The 6,849-nt window shown below is 41.3% G+C and overlaps 1 long non-coding RNA gene across 1 annotated transcript; it reads left to right on the top strand.

The window, feature by feature from the left end:
* Positions 1-584: 584 nt before the first annotated feature.
* On the top strand, positions 585-2,922 carry LOC131019776 (uncharacterized). Its single transcript, XR_009100449.1, has 3 exons — positions 585-1,109; positions 1,617-2,419; positions 2,495-2,922. It is a non-coding gene; the product is annotated as an uncharacterized LOC131019776 (long non-coding RNA).
* The last annotated feature ends 3,927 nt before the right edge of the window (positions 2,923-6,849 follow it).

The following is a 6,849-nucleotide window of genomic DNA, read 5'->3' as shown; positions in this document are numbered from 1 at the left end:
TTGAGAAGAGGATTTACTTGATACGTTGTAGAAACGTTTTCCTTGAGATTTGAGTTAAGATGTAAAAGAGGAGAGTTAATTTGAGTATGATGAGTATTTTAATGTTTTTGAATGTTTTTGAGTGTTATATATGTTTAAAATGAACTTTGATTGGCTTTCTTTGAAGGAATGTTAATTTGAGCATTTAAGAGTTGGGAATGAATTTTTGGTGATTTTTCGTAGGCTACTGACCTACTGTGATCGACGGTTTGTCGATATCAAAAAGCTTTGAAAATTTTACAGAATGTCCCTACATGAGTCTTGAGCACCTCTGTAAATTTGCAAGTCATTTGGACTTGATTTACTATTTTTATAAAATGCAAAACCAAATCTGCACATTTCTGCCGGGAATTTCAGAGAACAGGGGACAAAGTCATTCATTTCAGTGACTTCCTGTGTGAATTAGATTTCCAAATGTTTATGGTATCAACCTTACTGTATGGGCTAGATATCCACCAAATTTGAGTGCAGTTTGACAACGTTTACTATTTTTCAAAAATCAATGTTTTCGATTGCTCAAAACTGCCGAATATGGTAGACCGTGGTAAAAACGCCATATCTCCCAAACCACTTGGAGTTTCTGACTCTACTTTTTTTTAAATGAAACTAGACTCAAATACCTTTCGTTTGGTATGAGTCTGGAGTCCAGGAGATGTCGGAGTCAGAACGTGTTAAATTTTGAAGTTGAGTCAGTGGGAAAACAGAGCATGTTTTGTTGATGTTTGCTTGTATTTTCTTATGTGCCTTATGTGTTTATGTTGCCTAAGTGTTTGAATGAGATTAGACGAGTCTTATATGAGAGATAAATCGAGACTTAGAACCATGATTTTCTTGAACCCTATCCTTGGACTTAAGGATTTGAAATGAGTGAAGAGTTTATGTAGAGTTGATTAAGAGATAGAATATAATATAGAGCATGAGTTGAGGCATGAGTTTTTGTCGTTGAGTTTCTAATCGGGATTCATTTTATGACATGAACCTTCGATGATGACGATGATCCCTGAAGACACGAGCAGAGCAAGGAAGTAAGTAACTCCACTTTGACGGGAGTTTTTGAGTAAGGTCTTCAGGTGGGCAATATTTTGAGTATATGTTTATCATATGAGCTTTCTAAAATGATGTCATGATGTTATGAGCTTATCAAATGTTTTGAGATAAATGATGTTTGAGAACTGTTTGACTTGCCAATTTTTGATGTTGAGCTTGTGTGTTACCCTCTACTGATGAGACGAATTCGGTCCTGCCACAAGCGGGATTTTGTGCACAGAGGTGACTGTGAGCCGTCTTCGGGTCGGCCGGTCACGGTACTTGAGAGGGAGGCCTACTTCTCAGTACCTTTGATGATGAGTAGTGGATGTGGTACATACATGATGAATGTTTAAACTGCGCAGTTACTTATTTATGAAGTTGATTATAAAAACTGCATGCACAGATTCATTGATACTAACTTATTTCTGTGTATTGCTGAGATGTGGCAAGCTTCAAACTTATAGCTCTAAGAGCACCTTTCTTGTTTTTTGGCATTTGCCCACTGAGTATTATGTACTCACGCCCTGCATGTATTTCTAAATGTGCAGGCTAAGCAAGGAGTGAGATTGGTCTGGTGCTGGTGGGGGATCGTTAGATGACGTATTTACTTTATCGTATTTCCTTTTTATCGATAAAGTCTTGATGTGAAGTTACTTTAAATATGAATCAAGTAATATACTCACGGTTATGTGTCTCCATACATGTAACTGGTTCGCCTTTTGCTGCGATACTCTGCATATTATGTTTCCTTATGAAAAATAAGCTATACCTGTTTTGTTTTTGTTCGTGAAATTCCTGATAATTGAAAAGTTACAACGACGTTGACGATTTTACCCTTGGGTTCAATTAATGATATTTTCCTTAGCATGCTTTGATGTGAGCTTCCGCTTGATGTTCGACCTACTCTTCTATTCCTTTATTCTTTAAAAATAGTCGTATCGATACTCGTACCCCACTATTACTAGTGTCGGGATTTCGGGCTGCGACAGGGTGGTATCAGAGCAGGTCATCTGCTCTGAGTCTATTGCTTGACTGAGTTGAATCTTTGATTACTGGTATCTTTTTAAATTGAGTACTAGTCTAATTTGAATTCTTAGGCTAGTTTGAGAGAGTCAGTTTGAAACGAAACCCCAGCACCCCATCTCCTCCGGCTTAACGAGGTAAGAGGTTGATGTTGTTTCTTATTGCTTTTCTGTTAAAAGCTGAGTTTGGGTTACTAATGAGTTATGAATTGTTTTGATGACGGAATTATTTGAGATGATGGAATCTGATATGAGGCAGTTGATGTGGAATATGAGGAGGAATGTTGAGGCTAGTATAGCCGATGCCCCACCGTACCAAACAAGGACGAGTATGTTGTTGATTGAGATGTACCAAGTAAGTTTCGTCATCCATTTTCTAATGGATATGGTGTTTCATATTACAGGATGCCGAGTCATATCGAGACAGCGATGCAGCGATGGTTCAGGGAGTATATCCCGGACGAGGATGACACCTTGGGTGAACTTCTAGCACACTATCACCGACGATGGAGGAGGGCTATTCCCTATGGGATCGATGGCGCGGAGGCCATTACGCTTTTGATTCCACTACTGCCACCTTTGTGGCGAGACTGGGCGACATCTTTAGTGCCCCAGTACGTAGATACTACCTGGTTGGAGGGCATCAGGTACGGAGACCTTAGTGGCTTCATCGCGACGCTGAGCCACCGTTATTTTGCTTATGGCGATCCGCCTTCACCGCCGTATGGAGAGCTTGAGGGACCAGTCCAGGGAAGGGAGCTAGTTGTTGTGCCTCCACCTCTCGAGGAGCCGATTCTGATGGCACCTCTACCCCCAGCTGATCCGATTTCAGTTTCTCTCGAGTCTGATGATCTAGAGCCGATGGTTTTCGAGCCGTACTCACCTGGGATTGAGCGCGATCCGTTTGCGTTTGTATCACTTATTCCTTCTCCCAGTGCTGATTTCCCGCCTTGGGATTTGACACCGGCGACGACACCGTTGCCATTGCCACCTGTTGAGTCGACATAGCCGATTGATTCTACTGAGTCTGAGACGCAGCATGTTCCTTCCGATCCATATCCGAGGGTTGCCCCGCTGCCTGAGCTTGGCACTTTGGCCTTCCAGACGTACATGCACCCGATTCTATATTCACCGTACCGAGACGCTCAGGAGGGAGGATCTCGGCCGGCACGCTCCGATAGTGATGAGGAGGACCCCGAGGAGGAGACTCCCGAGATGACGGTCGGCTATGGTTGGACCCAGCCACTACAGCGACAGACTACGGCCGATGGAGTTGATACGTGGATACCTATTCCTGAGACACCTGTCTATACTCCGGTAGTGGATGAGTCAGATTATGACAGCCCGTATTGATTGAGGCGACGAGCTGGATCTCGAGAGATGATGCCTAGTGATTACGTATGTCTTGTAGACGCGTATATATGTATAGGTGCATAGTTGTTATATATATATATAGGTAGAGAAGCATAGTATAGTGTGTATGTGTGTATAGCCTAGATCTATATATGCTTAGTATGTATGATGCTTGTATAGCCAGAGCATCATTTTGGAGTTAGGACTTTTGTGCATAAGACTTTACTTTTGTAAAAGACCTCGAGAAAGAGGCAATTTTCCATATAGATATATATACAAGAGATGTTTATGATTAGTGAGTTTCACTATCTTTAGCAGAGCTTTGAGAATGATGATGGATGCTGATGCATGATGAAAAAATGAGAAATAGAGATTGATGAGAATTTCGAACGATGATAGACGAGAAATAGACTGGATGAGAGTTTTGAGAACTTTGAGATCACAAATGAGATATAGAAGTGAAATGAGAAACGAGGATTTGTATTTTGTAAAGACGAACGGTTAGTTTAGAGATCGATAGTTATATAACTCTTTTTCCTTTTGTAGTATACCTCCGAAAAGAAGAGGGAACCAAGCATAAACCGAGAAGAAGATGAAGAAGATGAAGAAAAGGAACAGAGAAACCAACCGTTGAGATAATACCACGAGAGTTAGAGTTTTCATCGCGATTTAGGGACACGACCCTAATAGGACGAACGTGTTATGGAGACTTCATGGGATGCATAGATATTATTGACCAATAGTACTTTGAAATAGAAGTACTTTCACCGGGACCGCGCGTTTCATCGCTAGAGTAGTCATGAGAGTAGACTTATTGAGTCCCTATCCCGCTTGGTCGTATTTAAATTTTTTTCTGCATCCATTTGAACTCCCACAGGAGAAGAACTATTTACTATTGAGAAAATTTTTCCAGATCCACTGTATTTGAGCCTGACCCGTTTGTGTTGGAAATCCTTACCCCTTGCTTTAACAGTGGACAATTTATTCATTTTTCCACTTAGTGGATTGTTTCTACCTCCAGTATTGATTTATTTCTATCATATCATATCTCAGTTTTTGTTCTAGATTTTGTTCTAGCTTTTGATCTTGCCTTGATTGTAACTTCTTCATTATCCTTGAAATAGCACTGGCTATTATGGAATCATTCCATTACTTGAGCTCGTCTTGTTCAAAATCAAGAATTTTTATTCATCACATCCTATTTCCTACCACATCCGACAAGAGTTAGGAATGTCTAGGTAACTAGGATGGTATAACAATAAGAGTGTTTGGAAGAAACACGATATATGGGAGCAGCCATAGAATATAATTATTACGGGACGAGCACAACTTTTCGATTATGGATTTTCTTATATTAGCCAAGTATGCAACAAGCTAACAAATTCGAGGACGAGAAGAAGTGATGCTAAGCCAGAATAGGCAATAGCAGGTTCAAGAAGATCGAGATGATGGGTTAGAGCAGATAATGTTTTCCACGATAGTAGACTGAGATGACGACTAATATAGATGTAGCATCGTCGTAGTATTAGGGGATGTTTATTTTCGTTATGCCCCGCAATTAGTAAGAGTTCTCGAAAGAGAAAATTTTCTTATATGTCTATATGACGATGACCAGAGAGTCTCTATGCTTGAGTAGAATTTTGAGCTGATGTTGCATAGATAGACATGAAATATGTCTTTGACGATGAGTTATGAGAATTGAGAAAATAGTATGATGTTGAGTAAGAGTCTTATGATTCGTGAGTTATGAGAATTAGTTCTAAGGTTGATATATGTTCCCTTAGACTTTTACCGAGAAAGAGAAACCGACCGAAGCAAGAAATAGAGTTGATGATATGAGATAAGGCAATAAAACCGTAGCTGAATACGAACGTCAGTTTCACGACTTGGTTCGGTATGCCACATATCAAGAAGATATGAACGAGAAGATGTCAGGATTGTTTCGATCAGGTTTGAGATAAGAAGTACGAGACGATTTAACGAGTCAGAATGCGGTTATGTGTACTGAAGCATTAAATAGAGCATTTGATATAAGACTGGCAATGCAGCCAGAGAACGTGATTTAAGCTTCAGCACCCAAACGAGTTAGAGCACTCAGACGTGCAATCCATCCTTTCCTGGATGCGGGCAAGAAGAAAAGAGAAAATGGGACGACCGAAGTCAATACCCCAAGAAGCCGTGGCAGAGTCATGATGCGCCACCACAATATCAGAACCGAGACGAACGGCTTTTAATTGGCCTAGCTGCCCCAGCAGCAGTTTTTCAAGGACCGCGAGGGTTATCGCTTTGTCGAAGAGCAATAAATTACGTCGGAGATAACGCAAGATGAGACAGAATAGCTGTTACACCTGCGGAAAGATCGGGCACTACTCGAAACCAGTGTCCGAATCGTCAGCAAAGTGAAAACGAAAGACGACCGATTCAGTTTCGACCGCAACTCAAAGCAATGGAGGGAATCTGCCGCTATTTCCACCACAGCAACAACAGCCAGCCTATCGACCGCGTCAGTCAGGAAGGCAACTACCAGCCCCGCAGGCGAATCGACTGCATCGTCGTGGGCGTATCAACCGCATCGCCAGAAACTGTTCGCGCTTGAGTAGGAAGCACCGGACAAGAATAGAGGAAATTCGTTAGATATAGGCGAGTTGAAAGATGTGCCCATAGTATGTTTGTTCGACACTGAACGTAGAGCTTGCTCCACAACCTCTAAAGAGTAGCCATACCCATAGGCAGAATTACTACGGTTTTATCCGTATGCCCTAACTTAGAATTTAAGTTAGAATCGATTAAGCTCGAGATTAGAAATCTGAGACTGATGCATATGTGGTACTTGGATATAAATGTGAGGAATGGACTGGTTAGAAGAAAATCGTGCGAAGATACAATGCACGGAGAGATGAATATATTTCAGCCATTTGGCCGAGAACCAATTTCCTTCATTGGTATTGAGAGAAAATGGAAGAAGACGCTGATTATCTCGGCACTGTAAACAAGAAATCCCTTGCAAAGAAAAGATACAACCGCGTATGTTGTATATCTGAACCAGAGAGACGAATTTGAGGCAAACGTTGACGACGTACCAGATGTGCGAGAGTATAAAGACGTTTTCCTGAGACTTTACCGGGTTTTCCCCAGATCGACAGCTTGAGTTTACGATCGAGTTAGAACCTAGCGCCGTACCGACGTCAAAAGCGCCGTACAGAATGACCCCCACAGAGTTTGCAAGAGTTAAAGCTGCAACTATAAGAACTTCTAGATATGGGTTTCTTTTCGACCCAGTGTTTCACTATGGGGAGCACCAGTTCTTTTTGTTAAAAAGAAGAATGGAAACTTGAGACTGTGTATCGATTATCGAGAGCTGAATAAAGTAACGTTGAAGAATCAATATCCGTTACCCCGGATCGAT

The sequence above is a fragment of the Salvia miltiorrhiza genome, chromosome 4 (genome assembly GCF_028751815.1).
Source record: "Salvia miltiorrhiza cultivar Shanhuang (shh) chromosome 4, IMPLAD_Smil_shh, whole genome shotgun sequence".
In the NCBI taxonomy this organism is placed as follows: Eukaryota; Viridiplantae; Streptophyta; class Magnoliopsida; order Lamiales; family Lamiaceae; genus Salvia; species Salvia miltiorrhiza.
The sequence above is the reverse complement of the archived record's forward strand: the minus strand, read 5'-3'. Positions and strand labels throughout refer to the sequence as shown.